General features: G+C 43.6%; 1 protein-coding gene across 1 annotated transcript in view; it reads right to left on the bottom strand.

Moving 5' to 3' along the window:
- The window catches only part of LOC133207527 (transmembrane protein 132B-like), a gene marked incomplete at its 3' end in the record, with an annotated part of 100,728 nt that overhangs the window by 9,814 nt on the left and 64,723 nt on the right, over positions 1-26,191 (bottom strand). The window lies entirely within an intron of this gene.

Raw genomic sequence — 26,191 nt, 5'->3', positions numbered from 1 at the left:
GATTTGTGAAACCTGTATAAACCCCTAACGTCAACTGAGACCAGTCCCAACCCCTGGCACATCCAACAACTGCTTAACAGCACAAAGTGGTCTTTACGGGATCTATCATCCATTTTTCCACACTTGCTCAGTACTCTGCATTAAAAAGCAGCACAGAAAAGGCTGTTATCAGGAACTCTGCCTAGGCTATGGCAAGGAGTACAATGGATGGAGTTCTAGGGAAGCAGGATAAAAAGCACAGCAATGAAAATCCTTCCAGAATTAAAAAGGCCACAAGAACTTTGCCTGCACTTGTAGTTGTTGTTTTTATTGGATTATTTTATGAGGTCTTATGTTGTTTAATCGAAGAAGGAAAATGGATGCCATAAAATATGCAGAGTTAACGGGGGCTGCAAGAGTATATTGCTGAATAACGCAGGTAATGCCATTTCCCCTTCACTGTCAAAAAATACAACTCTCGTTCTTTATATCCCTGTCACATGGAACAGTGGTCCTCCGCGCTTGCCAATCAATCATCCTGGAGTGCACCTTTACCTTAAGCACTATGTGCTAGGATGGTGAATAAGGAAACCTTAGGAAATAATCTCCCTTTCCACAAGATAGAATTCAATTTCCAGTAGAGCTCAGACCAGTACTTTTCATGAAAAGGCGGCACCATATATTACAGCCGAAAAGCATTTTTTTGCTGCTAGTGAAAACTTCAGTGGGCATTATGATGATGTGGTTTGGACTCCAGGCACCAATCACCACCAAGCAGGTTCATAATGTGCGAGTTCTGACGAGATCCAGCCCTCCAGCTGGGATAAAACATCAAAGACGTCTTTCCCCTGGTTGTTATTTTTCCCCATTCTGCTTTCTACTATAACTTTTCTTCCAGCTGCAGACAACAACTCCTCAAGAGTCTGCACTTCAGAATAAAATTACCCCACTCTGGTGCTCAGATAGCCTTAGTCAGCCCTCTGGCCACTGTCCCAACTGGCTCTGGCAGCCATAGTTTGGTTTCTTTGGGTGGTGGTTCTCAGAAGCCTTTTGAAGACTCTCTGCAGGTAGGTTGAGCTTTCCACAGCAATTCTTCACATCTCCCTCTGGATCTCAGCAGATTTGGCAAGGATTTTGCAAGTCCCAAGCTTCATCCCTCCTCCAAGCACAGCTGACAAAGCCTGTGCAGCAGAGTCCACCATCTACTGCAACAAAGCCCAGAGACAGCCCCACAAATGGACAGTGCCAAAGTTCTGTTGTTAGATTTGCCTGCAATATTTCTCACCATGAAGACAAGGAGACAGTTTTTCCCCTCTAGACGCCCTGGCCAAAACATCATCCTTCAAGCTGGTGCCTGACAGACAGACCCTGGCAGCCAGAGAGCCCAAGATGGGCAAAGAGGTCAGAAGGATTCAGGCCTCCAAAGTCTGTTGCTCACAGTGCTGCGCTGGCTCAGAAAGCTTATCCAGCCTTGCAAAGCTGTCAGGAAAATTTACCAGCCACCACATAGAAATTGCTTGCCTTTTACCACAGTGATTGATGGTAATGCAAGAAACTAATGGCATTTTACTTGCCTGTCAAAGGAAATTACTCACCCGGGGCCAGCAAGATTGGAGAAGGATTCTTTAATCCTTGCAGTGATTTTTAAATTAAACTGTAGCACTTGCAGGGCTGAAGACCAGGCACAGACAGCAGCCTGCTTCAGGATGGATTCAAACATGATATAGCACATGGGCAGATAGATCAGGCACAGCAATAAACCAGAGCGAAAGGCAACTTTACCGATTTCAGGGAGCCAAATCCATGTCCAGATCACTAACCTCTAACAAAGACTTAGGTCCTGGCACTATGCATGTAACAAAGGTGGGGGAAATAACAGGACTAAAGGTCATAATCAAACACTGGAGGCAACTGATCTAAGTGGCACAAGAAGGTGCTCCCATTTGGTCTATACTGTGGTACAGGGGGTCAGTTCGCTTCCTAAATCAGCAGACTTGATGGGATCATTCCCTCTGTGGCTTTACCATTCCTTACACCAGTACTAAACCTTCCTTTATCCTTCAACATTTACCTTTCCTGCAACTGGCCTGTTTGCCAACAGGTCTGCTCTGTTCCAGTTTTACCTGCAGTACCAGCATTCCCCGTGTATGGATGGCAGATCCTCCACCATGGTTCTGTCACAGCATCCTTGTTAAACGAGTTACTTCAGTAGTATGGGGGCAGACAACATCTATTCATTAGCTGGCAGATCAAGGATGAAGGACAAAAAAGCAGTCTTTCCCCCGGAGCTGGTGCTTACAAGCAATAGCACAGCAGGCTCCAACACCTAGCACTGCCCCTGGGGAATTTCAGTAAGACAAACAGACATCACACAGCACTTCTGAGGGTAGGAATGAGCCACTCTCCTAGTTTTGATCTTGGTTAGCCTCTGTTTTCTTGACCAGCTCTTATACTTCATCTCCTCCGCAATCCTCAGAAACTAGATGGAAATTCATCTCTGTTAGAGGTCATAAACAACAAAGTGGGAGAAGAAACAATTCATGTTTCATTAAGACTACACCCTGCCTAGGTGCTAGCTACCACAAAGTCACTTAAACTTTCAACATTTCAAAGCATACACTGTGTTAGCAGTAGCAAACACTCTAAAAACAGGCTTTCCCGCTGGGGCAGTTGGGGGACACGGAATCAACTGCCTATAAAAATGGCTACAATCCATTATAACACATCCAGCGGTTTTCAGTGAAAAACACCCACAGTGACATAACAGAGCTCACTGAGCATTAAGCACTTCCCATTCCTGTTCTTCCTTTCAACTCTAGTCCCTAACCCTGTTAGTTGTGAATTTGCGATTAATGAGCCTTGTTTGGAGGATGTGAATGCTGAAATTGGTCTGATATACAGGCTCTAACCACAGAAAGACAATCTAATTCAGTGAGGGAATCTGCTGCACTTCAGGGGGATTCCAAACTTTCCATAAAGGAAATCAGCTGTTAAGTCATTTTAACAAGGGGCAACATGCTGTGCACTCAGCTCTGTGGTACCATGTGATGGTCTCACAGCTTGGCATCTGGGGACAAAAGCATCTTCATCCATTAAGGATGCTTAACATCTGCCTGTAAATCTGGGGCTGGTCAAAAAAGAGCCGTGACTGAAATGCGGATGGTACAAGTGTGATTTTTCAACCAGAATTCTTAACTACAATAAACATACACACACATACACCCACATGCATACTCTTGTGATCTAACATAGCAAAGTATCAATAACCCAGGGCTAAACTAATTATGACTAGTTATGCTTGAGCAGGAAAACAGCAGCCGCTCCTCTCCCCTTCAAGGGGACAAGTAAAACAAGTGCCGTCATGGCTCTTGTTGGAAGAACTGGCCCTCAGGAGTCTTCATTTTCCCAGGTTGTCCACAGGAATCTATTTCCTCCTCAGCTGGGGATATGGGGACAGGACGGTTCTCCTCTCCAGGCTTGACAGCAGGGCTAGAGAAGGCCCTGTATGCAACTTCATCAGCCCAGCCTTAGTGTAGGCTCTAACAGAAAATACATTTCACAGGCCATAAGAAAATCTGATAAAACAGTTAGAAAACAAAAAGAAGGTATTTGTATCACCCATCACGTGCACATCAATACTTGGAAATATTCTGGGGTGGGACAGGAGCTTAGCGGTATTTGAAATGGTTTATAAAATGCATTGAACAAACATTCCTTGTTCTGCTACAGCAGCCGCTTTCACATATTTCAGGAGACTGATGCTGGAGACCAGGAGATTAATTCCTGGAGACAAGCCCTTTTCCCCCGAGCTCCTCCCCAGCACTTCAGAGAAAATTACCTGGTCTGATCTTAACACATCCTGAAAACGACACAAAGATTAATTATGCTCCTCCTTATTTCACCTTCATGGCACATGTGAGCAGCTTCTATAGCTGTGAAACCTTTATTTCCAGGGTACTTCTGATTGTACTACTGAGATAGTCAAAGACTCATTAAAGCTAAGGGGAAGTCCCATTCAGTGAGACTTAGTATGGAAAGGAGGGGGAGTGGGGCTTAAAGTTATCTTGTACTTAAGTTAAAGAGACAGCTGGAGAAGATTTATTCATCAATCAAACTCTCCACTCTCTTAAGAGTCACCCATCCTCGCAGTGCTCTGCACACAGGAGATGCTGGTGGGACTAAAGGACTGAGAAACACAGCCAGCTCCCATGACTGGATGACTCTGCTTGTTTCTACAGAAGAACCTTGTGATGAAGCAAAAGCAAAGCAATCTGCCTTACATTTCTGTAGACACAATTCGGTACCTACAAATGGCAATTGTTTTCCAATTACGACACTAACAGCAAGTTGGAGCTCAGCTTTCAGATCAGTCTCCTGTAAAGGTGGTGCGTGTCAATGCCTGCGTGATTATGGTTGTAATTGTTTCCTCCAGCAATTACTATCCCTATAGCTGACCTTATCCAGGAGTCAAGTGCCAAGGCATTAATGTGACAGTATCTTCTGTGCAAGTAATTGCTGATACAAAACCTTATTCGCAATTACTAACATCAATAGCTTGTGGATATTAAAAGCAAAAGCAGTATGCGAGTGGGGCCGAGATTGCTTTCTAATCTGATTTGCTGATGAAGAGCTCAAATTACAAAGACACCATTCAAAAAAAAGAAATCACTATATATGTGACTTCCTTTGATTTTAAGTGGCATTGAGAAAGTGCTCCATTCTTATCTGGTGGTGTTGCCTTCCTGACTTGAACCTTCAGTGTCAAACCATCATCCTCAATTAACTTCAGGCACAACTATTTTCAGGTGTAACACTGCCTGCCAGCATAGCAGCAGGCTTCAAAAAGCAGCCCTTCAAGCTATACTCTAAAGCTCATCTATCAGAAATACCAACACTACCCCTCTTTTTTTACTGCTTAGAATTGTGAAGCCTCAGCAGTACTATTACAATCAAGGTTGTATTTACTGGTAATTGCAATCTGAAAGCAGACCAAGATTTAAAACAAACACAAGGACGAAGGGCTGTAAATTTATTAAATTTAGGAATAAAATAGCACAGACACTGATATGTGTTCAACTCCTATGGATCAGTTAAAAGCTGATCTAGAGAAAACATGCAAGTCGATGCTCTGGTAAAGCCCACACTGCCAGCCAAGGCATACTACATAAACAGAAGAGTTACTCTCTGTAGAACAGATACCACTAAGCTTACAGCTATAAGTTAATTTCAGACGAAACCCTGCAAGCCCACCTAGTATGAAACGATTGCAGAACAATTTCAAATAGCAACAAATGTTGTAACAAATGGGAAGTATATTTACAATCAATTTACAAACAGAAAGAAAAATTATTGAATTGATCAAAAATGCTATTTACTGCTGGCACTTCATTTAGCTTTCTGCAGCATGTTTCAACGTTTCTATTCCTTTATTGGAACAAATAAGTATCAAAACAGAATGGATAATGAAGCAGATGCTAAGAGGCAATAAAATGGCATTGGATTTTTTTTTTCTTTTTTGCAGTAGACCCACAAAAACTTGAAGAAAATGAAAGTTTAAAAGCAGGTTTTGATGCTGGGGACTTTTATGAAAAGTAAACGAACAACAGATTTAAAGCAATGCAACTGCCAGTGAATCAGGACATTATGAAAAAGGGCCCAGAGAGCTCCGAATGTGTTACACATTGTGGAGGGGAGGGGAAAAAGAGCCCCTAAAAGGAGACAGTGCTGCAGCCCTCACTCAGATAAACCACCTGCATTTCACACAGAATCCCAGACTAGTTTGGGTTGGAAGGGACCTTAAGATGATTCAGTTCCAATCCCTTTTCCACAGGCAGGGATACCTTCCACTGGAGCAGGTTGCTCCAAGCCCCATCCAACCTGACCTTGAACACTGCCAGGGATGTGGAAGCCACAGCTTCTGTGGGCACCCTGTGCCAGTGCCTCACCACACTCACGGGGAACAACTTCTAACATCTAACCTAAATCTCTCTTTCAGTTTAAATTCATTATACCTTGCACACCCTCATAAAGAGGTCCTATCCAAATTTCCTGTAGTTCCTCTTTAGGTATGTAGCAAAGTCAGCTGCATTTGGGTTATAAAGCCAAATCACAAGATTCTTCCTTCCATGGAAGTCTTCTTTACCATGAACAAAAGTGGGGGGGGAATCTCAAGATGTGCAGGCTTGTGACAAGCCAAGATAGAGATCTCAACACCTTCAGCTGCTTTTTGACACTGTCAACGTCGAGTGGCACGGAGCAAAGTGACGTGTTGTGAGAGGCTCACACAGCAACCAATGCAAACGCGTGATAAAACACAAAGAGCTGCAAAGCCTTGCCTGGGAACGCATGCTGGGGAGCAACAGCACATATTATTGATGGCTCAGCAGCCAGAAGATCTCGGCGCATGAAGAGGATAATGGGTTTGTCATCTCCTGCCAGGAAAGAACCTTAAGAGGGTTGAAGAGAGGTTTCAGGTCCATGCCCACCCTGCAACCCATGGTCCTGCAGGGCACACCAGAGCTTAGCTGGGACGTTTGCCTGTTACAGCCCACACCAAGGTACTGAACACCACCCCATCCACATACACACATCTCGACTCCCCCTGGACCAGACGAGCTTCCCTACAGCCTCAGCACTTCTAGATTTCAAATCCTTAGCTGGGTTTCTTCAAAGGGCGAATACATTTGCAGGAATAATTTTTGGGCTGCAGTCTCTCCAAAGGCACCACTTCCCCATCAGGTGGATCAGTGGCTGAGCCTGCTAGAAATGACGGTCTTACTCAAAACCGAAACTGTACTAAGCAGACTTTCCCTTTTATTTACTGAAAAGCCTTTTTTCTTCAAGATTACTTCAGACAAGAGGCAGTTTGCAGTTTAAACAATAAGACATTTGCTGGGTGCCAAGAGGCCCCCTTTTCATCCCTGCACACCTTCTACAGCTCAGGAAGAGAATTCAGCAAAGAGTACTTGGAAATATGACAGACAGGACCTTTATTAGGTTAAATCATTCAGAACCAACCAGTCAGAAACACTGCGATTCAAACCTGGTTAGAAATGAGAAACAATCTGGCTGTAGCAGGATTACAACTACATTAGCTGGGAGGTTAACCCAACTACTCAAGACTTCCATTACCCAGCCAAAGGACTGTGAAAATCTCTGCTCACCTAATCACCACTCAGCAGTTACATATTCAGATTTCTTTCTGGAATAAGTGCAAATTTGTTTTGATTGACTGACGTTTCATCACTTAATACATTCATAATGTGTCAGGGGAAAGCTTGACTGAACTCACAATGCTGTACTGATTGAGTTCCTAATAGGAGCAGTTGTCAGAAGGACTTACAACTTTCGAAATCACATTTGCTAGCTGGGAGAGGACTTTCTGCACCAAAGAACCTCTCCACCTATGTGCAGGACTTCCTGGGATGCAGAGATGGACAGCCCCTCTCTCCCCAGTTGCCATCCACTGATGACACAGCAGTTGGCTGCTACTGCTCCAACAGCTACACAGTCAGCTACACAATACTCTTTCTCCAAAGTCCTGCACTTGAGACATACAATTATAGAGTCAAAGAAAGCTTTGCTGGAGGCTCAGGAACAAGCTATGTCAGAGGAGCAGAAATGAGGGTCAAAGATGTCCTTTACCCCTTCCACCCACCAAAAAGTCTCAAGTACAAATTACCCAACCACAGAGCTCGAGGGTGAACAGAAAGCACAGGAGGTAACAGAGCTCTAGGTCAGTGTCTATCTTAGATGAAAATCAGGAAAGATTTCAAGGAAAATTGATTCAGTTCAAGTTTAAGCCCCTGGCCAGTGCCCCAGCCTCGAGGCTTGCTGCCTGCCATGCACTCACTGGGCAGCTTCCTGCTGCTCTCAAGCTCTGCCCATGAATGGGAAAAATCTGCCGAGTTTTCCCCTGCTCCTGATCCCTCGTCTGAAATGTTCTCATTCACTTAGAAAGGTCTTCAGATACATCTTTCAAATGAACCTAAACATTACCAAATTCCTTTCCTTCTCTGTAGAGACCTGTAAAGCCCAGAAATGACCTATCTTCAGCATTCATGACATTAGTAAATCAGATCCCTGGCTACCTTCACCCTACTTTAAGTATACAGAGAGGCATAAAAGCAGTTCTCTTCAATACTTATAACCAACCCATTTCAAATAAATATTTAAAGCTGCCTTCATTTTTACATAAATAGCTTCTACAAACTGATTGGAAATGTTGCAATTGTTTTGCCACACGGCTGCCAGCAGCTGGGAGCTCTGAGATGCCCATTTCAATCATAAATCTTCAATTTCAAATGCATCTGGCAGTTAGTTCATGGTGAGAAGTGCTTCTCATCACAAGAGCTTCAGAAGACCCCTAGGAGTGAAGCAGAGGTGGCTTTTCTTAAAGCCTGGGTGAAAGCACAGCTTTCTGCAAATACTCCTTTTTGTAAGTAAGTAAATAAACAAGGGCAGGTTTTGTGCCATACCTTCTGCACTGCTATTAGGGGCAGAGAGGCTCCTGCTAGACCAGACAAAGCCTTCAGTCAGTCCCACCGAATATTCACAACCCAGTGAAAAGAACAGTGGGAGGAACTGGCTTAAAAGTGCATTCATTGTACTTTCCTTTTCTTTAAATGTAGTAATGTGCAACAGCTCCTTGTGGTGCTGAACAGACAATACTATTAACTCCTTTTTTGTTCCAGCACTTCAACCATTTACACTTACATTCTTCCATCTAATCACTACCTACCTGTTGTTAAAATCCATCATGCACCATGATCAAACCTTGAGGTCCTGACTCAAACCCTCCCTTAAATAAGTTCTTAGTAGGGTTTTTGCATGATTATTTCTTCCTAACTGATATCTGCATAAAGAACACAAGAATTGGCCCTGATCATTACCATAATGCTTTCATGTTTTCCACAATGCCACTCAAAAGCCTAAAAATATGGCATAGAAGCCCTGCAGGGAATTAATGCAAAATGTCCAGTTGCAGCAGGAGCCAAAAGAACCAATTGCTGAGAAAAAGAAAAGGGATATTGAAATAAACCTGGAGGATGCATTAGCAGAAGCACTTCTGAGCAACTTTCCTTTTAAAGCACACATGGGACAAATTCATCTCAAGAGTCTCTTCAAAGGGAATGGTCTGTAATCAGAATTAATCACAATTAATTTGGCCCTAGGTTTCTGCCATGGAGAAGGAGACTCCCACAGTCAGAGCTGCAGGCAGCGGATGGCAGGAATCGCATCCACAGCATCCACCTCTGCTGATACTGCCAATTCCTCTGCTATGCTGGTGCCATCGTACAATGCTGCAACAAGACTTGGGCCAAATTTGCTTATTGGCTCTAACAAGGGGGCCAGCCAGCAGTATGTGCTGAATGCCGCTCTTTTGGAGGATGTCATCTTTCTATTTAAATTACCTAATTCTCCTTCTCCAACTCCCTGTGGCAACCCAACAGTTGAAATCATACAGTATAAGCTAACAGGGTTATGTAAGTGTCCATTTGCTGTACATATGCTCTCCCCCCTAAGGCGAGCGATCACCACGACTTTGTAGAAAGAGAGGTACCCCTTCCAACTCCGATGTCTAAGTGCATCAGAGTTTTGGAGGTGCTTCAGAAAGTGTCTCTACCCTTGTTGGAGGAAGGGAGGTGGGTAGCTGAGCGAGAAGCAGGCAGCAGAGAACTGCCAAGGAGAGAGCATCGAGAGATGATTCCAGGCCGGACATCTGCCTCTCATCACCCCATGAAGCTCAGCTACATGAAAATACGCAGAGGATGCCAGCTCCACATGTGGCACCTCTCAAGGTACTGCTGAATAGGCACAACCCTTGAGCTTTTTGCCCAGACTTAATTCCTTGCTCTGCCTGCATGAAAGCAAAAAACTTCCTTGATATGGGAAGAGCCACCTTCTCTGTCGCTTGAAACATCATCTCAGTCTCCAGCATCCAAGGTACATGTTTTCGAGCTAATTCAGCTTCTCTGTCCTCTTCTGGTTTTCTCCTACACCATTTTTGCAACACAGAAGCAAAATAATTTACATAAACAACTAAGCTGTTTCAAAGTAAACTCAGTGTATCGACATAGATACTTCCTTTGTTTCAAATATATTTGCCTTGCAGACCTATACTTAAACGAAACAATATTAATCCATGTCATCTATTAATTCCTGTAGCCCAAGGTATGTAAAAATGGCATAGGCCATCTAACAAGATCGACTTTCAGTACCAAATCTCTTGCTCTCTGGAGGCATCCAGGGTTTAAAACCTCAGAAAACTGTCTAGGAACTCTAAACCCATACAACATGAAGTTTAAAGTATGCATTTTATCTTAGACTGACATTTTTCATTTGCTATGCTTTACCATTAAATTGCTCTCAAATTCGAAAAGACCCATTTCTAGGTACAGTTGGAACTTTTCTCCAGAACAGTACGAATACACAATCCAGTAGAGGCAGGGGCATTCCTCTTTTACATATGTATCTACTGTACACGTATAGCTTCTTATTTTACCCACTCTGTAAGATTGCTGCTCCCTCCTTGGCACTCTGGAGGGCACAGATGCTCCCGCATGCACAGCAGTGTCACTTCCCAAACTGGCTGCTCCCTTCAGTTTTCTGGCCAAATCCATTAATCAGGCCTGATCCGGGGAGTCTGCATGTGCATGTACTGTAAAATCCCCTTACAGAGCACTGCCTTCCATCGAAGCGAACCTTTGCCAAATTCCCCCATGGCATGCCAGCCACAGAAAGCACACAGCACAAGCTAATGGAGCTCCACACGAATCCATTTGCCACACATATGCTATGGATACCCTCCGGAGCAGAACCCTGCTTCTATGGGTGATTGAAGGGAAGGAACAGCCTCCCATAGTCCCCATGCTGCATCCACAAGTCAAATTCCTTTCCAATGCCTTTGTGCTGCAGTGTGGCATTTCTGTCCATTCTCCTCCTTGTCAGACTCAGCAGCCTCCTCTTTTCTCCACTTGCTTCCTCCCAGCAGTCACATCAAGCAGACGTGTATTACCCTGCTTGGAAACTGCTGCTTTTATCCTCCAAGTGAAGAACTGGAGTAGTTAGTGTGCATATGTTTCTGAATAGTCTTCAGTGAGAAAATTCAATCTTCCTATTCCAGGGAATAAAATAATTACATGCTTTTCAAATTTCCTGTTTTTCAAGCTGATAAAAGCTGCTGTTACAAGTGAAGACGAGTTCTAGACCTAAACAGACCTCCCAGTACTCAGCTGTACTTTGCAGTGGTTTCGAATGTTGTTTGTGTCACCACTTCCCTTGCTGACCAGCCACAGATGACAATGTCTTCAGCACAGTCTGAGGCCAGCTCCAGCTCCCCAGCATACAGAAGCTCCTGATTTGGGGTATAACACTAGACTTCCCTCCCTTTTCCCACTGCAAGCAAAGCCAGTTCACCTCAATCAGATTTTTCTCAAGCAGCAGACCACCAGCTTGAACACAGCCACATCCTATTAACACTGATACATGTAAGACCTTTTAAAAGGCCTGGGGAAGACAGATTCCACTTTGTTGAGATAAATTTCGACACCAGAAACTAGGAAGATGAAGGAATCCACTAAATTATCATTTATTTTTCTTCTTCATTTGAATAGAGTCCACCAATATATAGCACTATGGTTTTACATGCATGGCAACATCTGCAAATTCAGTTCCTACGAGTCACAGGAAGATAAAACTGATTCACACTGTCCCTCTTCTCATACTGAATGTGTATTCTGGAAGGGGAATCTTCCCAGAATGTAGTATTATCACTCCAAACCCAAATTTTTGAATGCAAGTTCATGTGACATATACCCAAGATCCATGACATAGAGTGACTGGAAATGTTGGGTTCTTTTCTGCAGAGCACCAGCTGCCTCCAGCCAGCAGCCAGTCTCTACTGAACTCAGTGAGAATGATAGGAGCCCGGCTCCAGCAACACAGAAACAGAATGAGCCACCACAGCAAATGAGGAATGTGTCGTTCTCTCCATCTTTTCCTGGATGGTGAAACAAAAGCACAAGGAAAGCAAGCAAATCACTCAAGGCCAAACCAAGAATAGCACCAAAATCCCCAACCACAGGACATGCTACATACTTGTAGTAACAAAAATATATCTGTCACTGCATGTCACGCGAGCTCATTCAAACTAAGAATTTATCACTTGCTTCGGACTCCAGCCAGGTGACAGTAAATATATCATGGAGCTGTCAACAAGCTGCTAATCTTGGCTGTGAAGTGTAGGAATACAAGAAGCTTAAAAATACACTGCTTCTTCAGAAACTATAAATTTTGCTGGCTCTTTCCCACATACCACTGGGTAATAGGTCTACTCCAGCTATTTCACTCCCACCTCCTGCAGTTAAAGAGTTTCATTTTGCATGTCTATTTAGAGAATGGCAATCGGAGGTATAAGGCAGTGGAAATAACCCATGGGTATACAGATAAAGAAACGAATACCCTCTCTGGCTCCTTGACTGAGAAGAATCTGACTGATTTAACTGAAAGCCTGCACAGAAATCCCAGGACATACACAACTGGATTTTCAGTGCCTCTAGAGAAAACATGGAATAATACCTCTGCCCATCTGGAAACATGGTCTGTTGTGCTCTTCTGAGCAGAGAACAAAGCAACAAGAAGCAAACCAAAGACCTTTCCTCCTCTATCCAAAACCAAACCACAGGTCTAGGCTTGCACCCTTCAGAGGGAGTGTAAAAGGATGGCATAGTCCCATGAGTGAATACTCAAGCTATGATTTCAGTTTCTCCTAGCACATATATTTTGACAAAAACGTAAACCAGGGTGGGGGAAGGATCTTTGATTTATAAACACAGAAGTTTCAAAGGATACTTCTCACAACTAAGGGCTTGCTCGTGACATTTTGGATTGGATGCATTTTGAGGAAACTGAAAAAAAAAAAAGCAAACCTCCTCATTGCTCAATTTGCAATGTCAGCAAGCTCAGTCTGAACACTACTGCCCCTATAGCTGTGACGTGGCCCAGCTACACAAGGCAGTTTAACTCACCATTCTTCACCTGCATTTCTCCTATGCCAACCAGTCTGGTGTACCTGCCATTCTTCATTTCCTGCTCCAACCACAAACTTCAATTTTCTCTCCACAGCACTTACACAGCGCATAATTACAACTAATTATTGATCACTGAGGGATTACTAGTTGACAAATCCAATTTTCACACTGTTTGCAAGCATGACTGACTGTGGACCGGAGAGGATAAAAGGTACCTGCACTGCCTTGGAAACCTGTGGGTCTACAAGCTGGATGGGACCAGCACTTTCACCATCACCATTAAAACCACCAGACCACAGTGGCACCTGAAGGCCAATGTGTTGAGGGACCTATCACATCAGATGCTATGAATCTACATAGCCAGTCCTCACCTCAAAGACTTCTGCAAGCCTAAAAAAACAAAAAATCAAACCTGTTACATCTGTAAATGTATTCAATTTAGCTGCGTTTGTACTACTTTTGTACTGCATTTCTGCCCATATTCTCCCAAGCAAGCTAACTGGCAGCAATGTTCACAGGAACAGCTCCTTTCAGGGAAAAACAGCACTCAATATTCCTCAAAGCAAATCTTAACTTTGCATGCTTTGGTGCACTGCTGATCTCAACAAATGGGACCAATGAAGGAACGGTGAGTGTTGTGCAGCACCGGTGCCCTCTCACAGCCCATCCATTAATGTTTTTCCTTAGCCATGGCATTCCCGTTACCCAGAAAAGAGGAGTCTGCTGTCGCAGGATCTGTGCACGGTACCATTGAGGCACTGTGCAGAGAGCGCTTAAGAAAAGAGAACGAAAAAGTAAAATCTGAGAGAAAAATACACGGAGCTGCTCAAACATCACTGAATGGAGAAAAAAGCCACATTTTCATAAGCCACACAATGACGTTTTTTCCCAGTTGTACTTCAATGGAGTTATTCACATAATTCAAGTAGACACAAATCCCAGTGTGCAAATATCCGTGCTCTTGTAGCCCAGTGGCAGCCCTTCAGCGTGACTTACAACCAAAGAAATGGAAAAGTCCACTCCCCTGGCACACACAAATCGGTTTATTATTAGAGCTCATCCAGCACCATTATTTTCTGACAGTAAATGTGGGCTTAGCAGAACTGAGATTTCTGTGAAGAACATTTTTCTTGCAAATGTTTAACCTTTCTTTTGGGGAAAAAAAACCACATTTTTGTTTCATATCTGTTTAACGTGATGATACATTTCCCTTTCCCTTCTGTTCCAAAGGAAGCACGGCACCATTTAGAAAATGCTGCAGTAAATCTCCCTGACTCTTTAAATAAAAAAACCTGAGACTGAGCTTCACATAAAGAAGGATTGCAAGTGCCTTACTAAGGGCTTTCTTCATTAAAAAAGACTCAGATCTATTCTGCTTCTTGTCTATGAAAGTGAAATATGATTTTATTAAATGAAGCCCTTAATATGTTTGCTAAGACTCTGTCAGGCTGAACATTAACTACATTTCCATTGTTTTTCAAGTCCAAACTGTGAGCAGCTCTGTAAAGAGACAAGCTCACCTACAGCTACTTAACCTACAGGCCAAGGAAGAAGTTTGCTGTGTTAAGTGCACTTGCAATGTCCAGCACACACAAGAGGCACAGAGCACTCACAAAATGCACAGCTTTCAGAGATCATTTAAGGAAGGAAAAGTTAAAAAAAGAAAGAAAAAACGAAAGGAAAGAGCCATGTCACATGCAATTTGGGGTAGCACATGAGCACAAACCCAGTACCTACCGCCCAAGAGCACCCCAGGATGCGTGGAGGACACCCCAGCAGAGCCCTGCTCCTCCTCAGTAAGGAAGAATACCTGGGGGAGCCTTCCAGGCCACCGGGTCCCCAGCCCTTGGCAGAGGGTTTGCCCACAGGGTGCACACCTTTCTAAGTCCTCCCCCACAGAAGCATTTTTGAGATGATGCATTGAGTCCATTCAGGAGGATCACAGCTGAAGCAGCTTCCCATCCCAGCTGGGACACCTCTGCCAGCACCAAGCCACATCCTTGCCCAAAATTATTCCCCTCCCGACCTGCAGCTGACTTTTGCCTGGGTTTTCAGCGCCAGGCACAAGCCAGACACAAGTCCGCTCTGCCCTCTCCTGGCCTGCACACGGATCGAGCCTGTGCACTCGTCCTGAATCTCCCTTGCGGAGGCTCGGGATGGAAGGGATACGAGTGCACTGGGGAAAGCCCAGGCACACAAGGGACAGAGTGAGGGACAGAGCCCCAGGGATGAAGAACTGGGCATCACCATTGGGGGGGGCAGCACAGGATGCAGGCACAGGCTGGTACCTCCCTGCCCACCAGACACACCACCCTGGGGTTGGGTACTCAATTTTGGCCACCCCAAATACATTTGCCTTGGTAGGAGACCTAAAGGAAAGGGCGGAAACATCCCTTTGGCTTCAGAGTCCTCACTGAAAAATACAAGTTCAGGGGTAGAAGGACACTGCCTTCCTCCTTTTGGAAAGCATCTACTATTTGAGGTGTATCACTGGAACGTGAGCAATAAAAATAGCAATCTGTAAAATCAAAGCAATGACAGACATTTTGTGTAAATACACCACGAGACGTTACAGGTAAAATAATGTTACAAAAATAGGCCAAGCATTAAAACTATTATCATCAACAACAGCACGGGGGACACAGCAGTTCAACAAAGGAAGTGAAAAATAGCGTATGTGATTTAACAGGCAGAGAGAATCTGCACTGGCAAGTTGTAATTACTGAAGCTGAAACCCAGCCAGGATCCTGGGTGACTGCCTCCAGGCTTATGAAATTCAACCCAGAATCTTCAAATGGCCAAGTAACTGAGGCCCAGGTTTCATGTCACCAACGAGACTGCACCATCCCACGGTACTTGTGAGCTCAGATGTCTACAACCAAATATTGACCTGAACCAGATCTGCTTTGCAGAGTCATTTTTCTTCCCAAACTGATACAGCTGTAGGTTTCTTCCAACCATTCTTCAATTTCAGCACCCTGTAAGCACCTAATGTGTAGTCAAAGAACATCACTCATCCATTTTACAGCTCCCAGAATGCAAAGATACCTACCCAATTTCCTAAGAAACATTAATATTGAAGTATGGCTTTCTCAGCCCAAGTCATGCAAGCTGAACAAAGTTCTCCTGACGTTTTATGACAAGGTGATTAATAATACCAAGAAGAAGAATGAAATGATACCAGATTATAAACTATTGTAAATCTTTCAGTCATCTCAGGAATAATGAATGTAGGAGAGCACTACAGATTTCAACAGAATCATTGTCGTTTTCTTGTCAATCGAGCTGCTATTTATGTAACAGCAGAAACAGACAATGAACTCAATCTTAAACTGAGGGTATAGCACATTCAAAGCAGGAGTTATAGGCAAGTCTTTAACATATTTTTCTTTTTTGAAAAGAATCAAAAAACCATACTAAGCTAGAATTTCCAAAATGGTTTAAGTAAATTTTCCATCTGAAGCATCATTTCTGATCACTGCCCTTCTCTCCAAGTGAGAGCCACACTGACAAGGAATTCAGTGTTCAAGTCACCCAAATGGACTTGGAAAGCCTGAGCTGATATGACCTAGTTCTTATCAAATATTTAAGTAAAGAAGTTTAAGAGTATGGTCAAAACAGCACTGGCCTAAGCATCCACCGGACTGAAATACCCAAACTTCCTCAGGTTATAGTCAAGCAAAAAGCAAATACAAACTCTTTACAAGTTGTTCTAGAAATGCTGTTAAGTCTTCAAACCCTACCTCGAGACAAGGGCTCTGGCCTTGTTCTGCTTCTGGCTGCATGGGGGAACTCTGCACTCCCTGACCCCTTGAGGCAGCCCATCCTAGACGTTACCTCAATGCAATAATTAATAAGTAATACTCCTGAATTTGCGCTCGTCCAACTCATACAGGCTGTTCCAGAGACAAATGAATAATGCATGTAGAAGAGATTCACTTTGGGGGGGGAATCTAACTTCAGTTTGAAATAAAGCTCTGGTTGCCTTGGCAAGGAGGATTTAATTGCTGTAATCACTACATCTCACATAAGGTTGGTATTTGAGGGAGTCCACAGTACCACTATTCAGTATCTGCTCCATAGCAAATAAAGGACTACTGGTCCCAGGAGCACCAGTGAAATACTTCTGAAAAGGTTTAAATTATTTTTAAAGGGTTATTAGCTTTGGCAAATGAGTCAAAAGTCATCTTAGCTCAAGAGCATAGGTACTTATGCCACATTATGGAGAACAGCAGGAAATGCCATAATTAAGACTGTACTACTGGTGTGACTGTGTGTCATTAAAAACAGTATCCAAAACATAACCATTCCCTATCCATCTGTGTCCTATCCACCCACCCAGGGTTACTACTGCCCCTAACAAAATTCCCTGCGACTATCAGAAACACGAAGCCAGAGCACTGGCACACACATGTGCCCTGCACACAATCAAATTCAGACAGTTTTACTGGCATGAGCCCTAAGCAGCTCCACGGAAGTCAATTAAATAACCCTTCTTTTCTGTATAAATGAGGGAAGACTCTGGCCAGGCAAATTAAATTAGAGTTGGGCCAGAGCCAAATCCCAGGTCCAAACCAACCCAGAACTCACAATGCATTTGGATCCTGGTCCAGATTCTCACAGGCTGCTACAGCTTCTCCCTTTCCCTCTGCCACCTCCCAGGATGCAACAAACTTTTCAGACTGTTCCCCCAGCATTACTTGGTGTGTTCTAGCATCATCTTCCATCAGGGACCTGCATCAAAGTGCTCATACCTGTGCTTCCTGTGGCCACTTGGCACATTTTTTGCCTAGACCCTCATTAATTTTAGCAGACGCTTAGAAAGCCCACGAACAAGGCATCACCTATCCCACACTTCTGCTTCTTCCTTTCCTACTTGCTGCCTGCTCGGACCGATGCAAATAGAGATGGGGATTCAGCGAAAATGCATTTGAGGACTCCTTCATTAATCCCACAAAAGCTTGGGCCACACGGTGAGAAAACATCAACCAAGAAAGTTCCCTTGGCAGAAACACTTTTAAAAGGATGTGGTGAGGAGGGGAAGATATGATTTGGTCCCAGTGAGCAACTTAAAAGGACGTCAGGAGCAGAGGGAGACCTGCTGGAACCATGCCCGATGGCTCACAGTGATAAGGGTGACAAATCTGTCCAACAAACATGGGGCTGCTTGAATATGGCACTCACAACAGCATCCCCCTCACTGTGATACCTCTCAAAATTCTACTGCTCTGACCAGTCCCTCCTCTGCTGGGAATATCCACAGCATCTCTGCAAGGATCCTAAGGAGAACGTATTTTAGAGATGTTTTCCTCAACACAGGATGAAGCACTTTCATACAGGCTACTGACATCCAGCGCTCCTCAGGGTATGGGGCTTTTAAAGGGCAGAGTAAATTCTGGGAGATGGGAGATGAACCTTGCCTCGCAGGAGCAGCTCCCTGTGTTCTGGGAAGCTCGGGAAGAACTCCTGCTGCAGTCCTCCCATGAAAAGCAGCACTGGCTTCACTGCATGGGGGCTTTCTGTAGCCCTGCATCACCTTCCTCGCACTGCCTTGCTCCCCACTGCCCACACAGTGTTGGAGGGCCGGCAGCCAAATACTGCAAGAAGTGAAATAGCTTTAACTGTAAGCACCATTTGCTGTACCTCAGGATGGCAGACTCATTTGTCACTGTTTTCTTCTCCTGCAGCTCTTTTGATTCATCTGGGATCCAATAACTTTGTTAATATGATTTCTTTCATACCCTGGCCAAGTACAGCATCCAAGGCACACGTGGCAATATATGAAGCTTTAAATACCTCACATGAAGCACAGGTCCCTGCTCTGCTTTGTCCAAAACCATTTCTTACAAGTCCTTTATTGATGTAAGGGGGGGGGGGGGGGATTTTCTTCCAGTATTATGTCTCTCACTCTTTCTGAAGGTCCTTGTTTCACAAAGCTGTCAGCCAACCATCACACCAACCTTCCTGTAGCAGGCCATCCAAAAACTCATGGGTAAACACATGGATGAAACCAACTCTGTTGCATCAGCAGGAACACGAAGAAATTGAGATCAATGTGCTCACTCAAAGCAGTACTTCATGAACTTCATGGGAGAGTATTTCACCAGGATAAAAAGACAGCAATGCATGGTCCAAGACATTAACTCGGGAAGAAAGTAAATTTCAAAGCAGACACATTTTTATACTTTTAATATTATTCATTACACGCCAGAACTAACTGCATCAACGACCAAATCACTGTTGTGTCTGACTTGTTTAAACAAGATAGTGATTTACTGCAGCCAGCTAATGAAGAGCCTACAAGAAGCTGATCAATGCCATCACTGTCTGGTAGCACAAAGCAGAGACCACTCAGCATATTGTGCAAAACAAAGACACCCCCCCCAAGCTCCTGGCCAGGGACCCACTCACTAGGACAGTAGGCAAGAAGCCACAGCACGTCCCCAAACTTGAAATGATCACTCAAAGGCAGAACTATGAAAACATTAATCTTGCAGCTATCTTCCTTAAACTGCCCTTTGTGATACTGTGTATCTAAGCAGTTTTGTCATCTGAAGGCAGCTTTCTGTACATTATAATAGAGGTAACTGAACTCAGAACCAGGTGCTCACAGGCAAAACTGAACTCCTAATTCCATCTTCAGTGGCTTTCCCTTCCCATTTTGGATCTGCACCAATGTTAATCCCAACAAGGGGAAGGCACCTGTCCCTTCCTGCAGGCAACAACTACAGACAGGACAGCCACAACAAAAGAGATTTAGGGAAGAGCAGTGACAGTGCTCTATGCGAACTGGAGAGGCTGAAATTTCAGCAGCCCCTGACACAGCTCCTTGTCCAACAGCAATCACTACCCCACACACCTTCACATGGCATAGAGGGAGCCTGAACATATACAACAAACCACGGGGGTCCTTTTAGCAGTAGTCCCCTCCAAAATCCACTTGTTTCTTCCCAGGCACTACATCACAAGCAGTTTAATCACAGCTCGTACCTTGCTCTCAATGCAATGTGCTGCATGTGCTGGCAGTGCTGTGCAGCTCCGCACCCGGCCCTGCAGCAAGCACCAGGCTGTGCCGGAGCTGCCTGGAGTTAATTAGCAGGAGTTGTCATGTCGAAGCTCTCAGAGATGGGGATCAGCCAAGGAAAAAGCCTGTAGAACCTGAACCATTTAAAAATGTAAAATCTTTTTCCATTACCATCACCAAGGCTGCGCTTGTGTCAAGTCACATGGCATATTGGCACCTTCCAAATCCACAGGAACTGCTTTTCACATCATCTCCGTCTGCAGAGTGCAGCAGTGGCTGCTAACAGGCTGGCAGACAAGAGGTTGTCAGGGCTTCTATTACAAACCCTATTTGTCACACATGTGCAAAACAATCTGATCTGTCAAACAAGATACGCTGCCACCAGTTACACACAACACTGCTCACCCACTTGTAGTTCAGTCCTGCAGACGCATATGCCTGCTCACACACCAACTGACTTAAAAATCAACATAACTCTCTTTTTTTCCACTTTATGGTTCTGCATATGAGATACAGCAAATTAATTTACATAACATTGCCACATCCCTTAGTGCTCACAGATGCAGATGGGCAGATGAATGAGATAGCTGTGCTGCTGGCAGGACTCAAACAGAAGAAAAAGTAGGGTTTCAAGGCAAACCAAACACCTTTTCCAATGGAAAGTGGGTCGTTATTTCATTGCAGCTGTACTCAGTGCTCCCCCACCATACATGTGAAATATTCTCAAACTGTCAGTATTAAAAATAACTAGCAGCCACACTATTCACTTTCCCAGTGAAAAACACTGGTGAAATACACACGATAAATATTTATAATTCATCTAATTCTGCATTTTGGTCAACCCCTCCAACTCCAACTACACACATTTCCCCACTCCCATGGGAGAAGGGAGCATCCCTAAGCCAGGAAGGGTGAGAGCAGGGCAGACTGCAGGGACACTTGCCATAGCCTCCCAAACTCAGCACCACAGCCTCCTCTCACTATCTCATCCTCCTTTACCTTCACACCACCTTAATACCACCACAGCAAGAAGCAGCTGTGTTTCAGGACAAAGCAGCACATTCCAGACCCCTTCTGCAAGGCAACAGAAGTTGCTGTCAGAAAACGTCTCAATAAAGAAGAACATTTATCACCATGCACCGCGATCCCGTCTGGAAGTGCTTCAAAGCCAATATTCAACAACTAACAAGAGCTTCTCACTGTCGCATGGGGCTGCTGCTCTGCCTGGTTTATCCCTGTGAAGAGTGATTGCGGATGGCTGATTATTGTAGCAGATAGTTGACCTTTATCTAAAATTCCATTAAAAAGCTTTATTGACTACAGTCTTGCGGGGTCTTTCAGGATTCACTGGGTCATCTATTCACTGTCAGATATCCATCGGGTTTTAAGCTTTTAGGAGTGCTTGAGCTTTAGGAAGGAGCTATTTTTTTGTTGGTTTTAACTGTTTTTAAGACTGTATGAGGGGTGATTTCGTTTCTTCTCCCTCTCCACTGTGGCTAGGGCAGAGCAGGTTATCTTAAAGCATATGAAAAGGAGAGAAAACCTGGCAGTGTAGTACAACCCCTTCCAGGGCAGGCTGGCTTGCACACATGGGTGCAGCACTGCCAGGCACTGCCTGCGGGTATCCAGGGAGGATGTCCTTTTCACTCAAGTCAACGGAGATTCAGGTCTACCCAATTCATACAGCATCCTTGTGAAATCTGTAACTCCATACCATCATGCCAGGCTTTCATTTGCTGAAGCTACTTTTCTGGGGCCACGTGCCTGTCTCAAATGGAAAAGTGAAAGAATGGTTCAACCCTTTCTGAGAGAGAATTTATAGAAATGGTTTATCCAAGCTAAAAAAATTCTGGTGACAGCTGCCCCAGGCTTCACAGGAGTGTCCTGAAAGATGTTACTCCCTTCCCTATTCAGTGACAAAAAGAAAACAGTGGGAGGAAGCCAATATATGCATTGAATGAAGCAGGAGATCTGGAAACAAAACAGTGTGAATTTGTCTTTGAGGAATGTTATAATGTGTATATACATGGGGGCTGAGTTAAGGTTGCACAGATACCTCTGGCCTTTCCAGACACTGCAGTGCTTGATATTTTGTATTAGTATTACATATTACTGTTTCATTTTACATTTAGTTCAATGTATACTCAGAGAAGAGAGAAATAACAAATTTAAACATTCATTCTGGGTTTATTAAAACCTCTGCATAAAACCCAGATATTCCCAAGTGGCCAATAAGGCTTTAATTCTGTAATTATTTCTACATGTGAACTAGCACTTCTGATGAATTTCAGAAGTCTATTTTTTCCCCCTTCTCAACACTTTCAGTTCTGCTGAATTTTCATTCTAAAACGATGCTTCAGTTAATCATTCATTTCTCTCACCAGTAATAATCCTGCCCTGCTTCCCCATTCATACCATCTTGGTTACAGGCACTGAAGGCCACGCACAGCCTCCTCCTCACTCACAGCCAGGCTGCATTCCCCACAGTCTGTATGCTCTCATTTTCTATGCATTTCTAGATCTAAAACCTTCTGTTTTCTTTCCTTTGTTTGCTCTTGGCAGCTATTGGCAGGAGGCATCCTATTAATGATCTTTTTCTGGCCTTCTAGACGACTGCTCAGACTTCTACAGATCTTTCATTATTAACGCAGAAGCCTTGTAAGTCAGTTTTAATGGTCTGTGCAATTTTTATTCCTTAGCAGGAGACATAACCTCCTCCATATGGATATATGTTTATTAATATAAATCCTTGATATCATTTTTCCTAGTGAGAATAATCAATACAAGCCAACTGGCATGTATTACACCTTGTACTGGTTCATCCAAAAAATCAAAGAGCAATCTTTGCCCTGCACTATGTGGAGCACAGCAGAGCAAAGCAGCAGCTTTTCCCTGAGGTTGCCTAGGCACCAAGAACAGTGAGGTTTCTCTGCATGGTCCTGCCATTCTCCTCCACACAGAGGCTGCATCCCAGCTGCTTTCAAGTCTCTAGCCTGGGATTCATTACCTGGTTTCAGCCGCTTCCTGGAGATATTCCTGGAATATCTCCAATCTCTCTGGTTCTATTCCGATTGGCCTTAAAAGAAGGATGGGTTGTTCATGTTTAGCGACATGCAAGGAATGCCAACAAACCCATGTTTTGTCTGTGACTGGACAAATCATTGTCAGCGCTCAGCCTTTGTTACAAGTACATCCTCACTGATGGTGTCAATGGGGAGACTTGGAAAATGGGACAAAAGTATGCTGTTTATTTATAAAGAGAGTATCCTGGTTTCTTTCCTATAACTAAGGAGCAGTTGTCCATTTATTCCATTAAACGTTTTCCTGCTGTACAAAATTACCCCCATTTTTCTTTTAAATACACCCATTGATTCTCAAGATGGAATTAAATAATAACACATCACAAAATAAATGCAAGCCATTCCAGTGCTATTGGGTGAGCTTTCCTTCCTTCCAGTTAAGCAAGAATAGTTCTCTCCTGTCTCTTTTACAACTCCCATCTGTATGAGACTTCTTCTGTTTAGTAAATAGCACAAAAATTGGTGTTACCCCTTCTTGAGCCCCAGTTTCCATATTTCCTTGACTACTATGTTCCACCTAAGTTTAGCAGTACAAAAGTTAACAGAGAGACTCCTGTGCATCAAAACACAAACAGTACCAGAATATGTGTGACACTGGTGCCTGTATTAGTCCTAGTGGAATCTCAAAGTTGTGCTTCATTTTCCTTTTTCTTTTTTTTTCTTTTTTTTTAAACTAGGTAGCCCATGAAAAAGTTTACTCATGGCAACACAGCCCATTCCACCTATCTTTCCGGTTAACCCATGGTTAGTGGTAACTCATCAAACTTAATGGGCAAAATTTATGTTCACAGATGGCAAATTTTACAGCGCAGACCAGACTAGCAAGGCCACAAATTAATCTCTCTCCAGTGTCATAAGAATTTCACTGCACACATGTAGAGAACATCTATCAATAAACTGAGCAATATTGACTGTCAAGTCTAGTGAGAGCATTAAATGCACACAGCTTCCAAACTGTACCCTGTGACATACCTGGGTCCTTCACTGCACCATACCGCATTGGCTGGATTGCAGTGTGAAAAGGAACAAATTCCCTGGACCTCAGCACAACCAGAGCATCAATCCAATCTTAAATTGTAGTTACTGAATGAAAACAACCAACCAAGGTTTAGCTCAACCAGAGCAAACCAGTTGGAACTGATGAAAGGGACTGGAAGTGACAGCTGAAGCTTCGCCCTGTAAGTGACATTACTGGAAGGACAGGAGCTTGAAGAGCAAGTATCTTTCAACAAACCATACTGCTGAATCAAGAAAGTGCTTCCAATTGGTTTTCAGTTTCCAAGCTTGGTTAAGAATTCCACATTTTACCAAAATGAGGAAGAAACTGCTTTTATATGAGAACTGAAGTCAGCTTTGCTAGAACAAAATCCAACATAAATTAAAATACTACACAACACAGCATGAAATAGTAAAGAGGTGCATAAAACTGAACATATATCCTCTTTTGCATACTGTCAGAGCTCAAAGTTGGCATCAAACGCTGTGTTGAGAATGACTTGATTTTGATCTATCTTCTCATATAAGCCAGACTGCAGCTCACCCTGCTACACTTAGAACAGATATGATTAAAAATGATCAGTTATATTAGGCAAAAATATATTTCCCTAGGCAAACATTCACTTCAATGTATTTTTCTCTGGCTCTAACACACAGAAATTCTATGTATATAAAAACCTTCTGGGTTTTTACAGACATTAGCATTCAGCTGAAACACAGGGAAAGCCTGCAAGGGAAACTGCACATATTAGATGCAGGCACTATAGTGATTGTATTTCCCTCGGCATAATTCCCTGCCTGCTATGTAAACTCCAGCTGAATAATCTCTCCATGGGCCCCAGGTATGTCATTTGAAATATTCATAGCAACAGTTGCTGGTGCTCTCTCCATCCTGAAGGACAGGTGAACCATGAGCAGAATGGCCTTCTGTCTCTTCAGCATTCAACTGAAGGTTAAATAAAAACACTTGCAGTTTCACTGATGAAAAGCGCAGTGCGAGCAAAGCCAAAAGAAGGACCAGATAGGCTTAGACTGCATAGAGCCAATCCTGAATTTTCCAAAGAAGTACTTCTGGGCATATAAAATCATGCTGATTTATTGTAACAGAAACATCTCCTCAAAATTAACACTTTTCAAAGAAGGAAATCCCCATGGAAACCTGACTGCCTTCCCAGCAGCTTGGGAGCACCGCAGTGCACACGCTGCAGGTCAGGAGCGTGCCACAGAGTGACTCCTGCCTGATGGCTGGGGACACGCAAGTCACAGAGGCCTGCGGGAGACAACGAGGGTCTCAGCAGCAGCCAGGCTCTTGTGGCTCATCCTGGGGCTCCCAACTCCATCTGTTTCTGCTTCCTTGAAAGCCCACGTTGGTTGCTGTGCTCAGTGCTTCCAGAATCTACTTTACTTTTGAAAGACAGCATTTCAAAACTAGCTCAGCAAGAAGTTTTTAGTGCTTTCCTGGCCAGAAGAAACATCAAGCCCCAAGGCTTGCATCATTTGTTACAAGGTGAATGTTATTTTAGAAATTCCAGTGGAAAGAAAACATCCTCATCTAAGAGTGTCTCTAATACCTAGGGAATTTTATCTGTGGTGTGGCAAAGAGAAATAAAAACTGAGAACTAAGAGCTAATGTTAAATCTTTGCAGAGCCTTAGGCAAATTCTATAATCTCTCTGCTATAGCATTGAGGATCAATACACAACTGGAAAGCTGACTGCTCGATGAGGTTGGTCTATCTACTGACAGTGGATACTGGACAAAACCATACTTAATGAAGAAAAAAATCAGTAAAGCCATGTAAAGGCAAGAAGGTTGGGTTTATAGGAAGACATTTCCTTACTGAAACCTTTTAAAGTCTAGTTAAACCCTGTGATATTTCTCACGTATTTCCCCCCATCCCTGAGTAGTGCTTGGGATATTGCAGACCATTTCTTTCCTTCTGCCTGTGCACTGTGCTATGAACCACTTGTGCTGATTTACACATCTATCTGCAGGTTTATTAATATGCATCTGCTACTTCACAAATGTTGAATAATTTCCAAGTGCTGCATAAAGTTTGCTGTCTGTTTTCTCAACATCTGT

Source organism: Neopsephotus bourkii, unplaced genomic scaffold (genome assembly GCF_033783945.1).
Source record: "Neopsephotus bourkii isolate Nb327-2 ecotype Australia unplaced genomic scaffold, CSIRO-AGI_Nbou_v1 NB_230, whole genome shotgun sequence".
NCBI lineage: Eukaryota > Metazoa > Chordata > Aves > Psittaciformes > Psittacidae > Neopsephotus > Neopsephotus bourkii.
The sequence above is the reverse complement of the archived record's forward strand: the minus strand, read 5'-3'. Positions and strand labels throughout refer to the sequence as shown.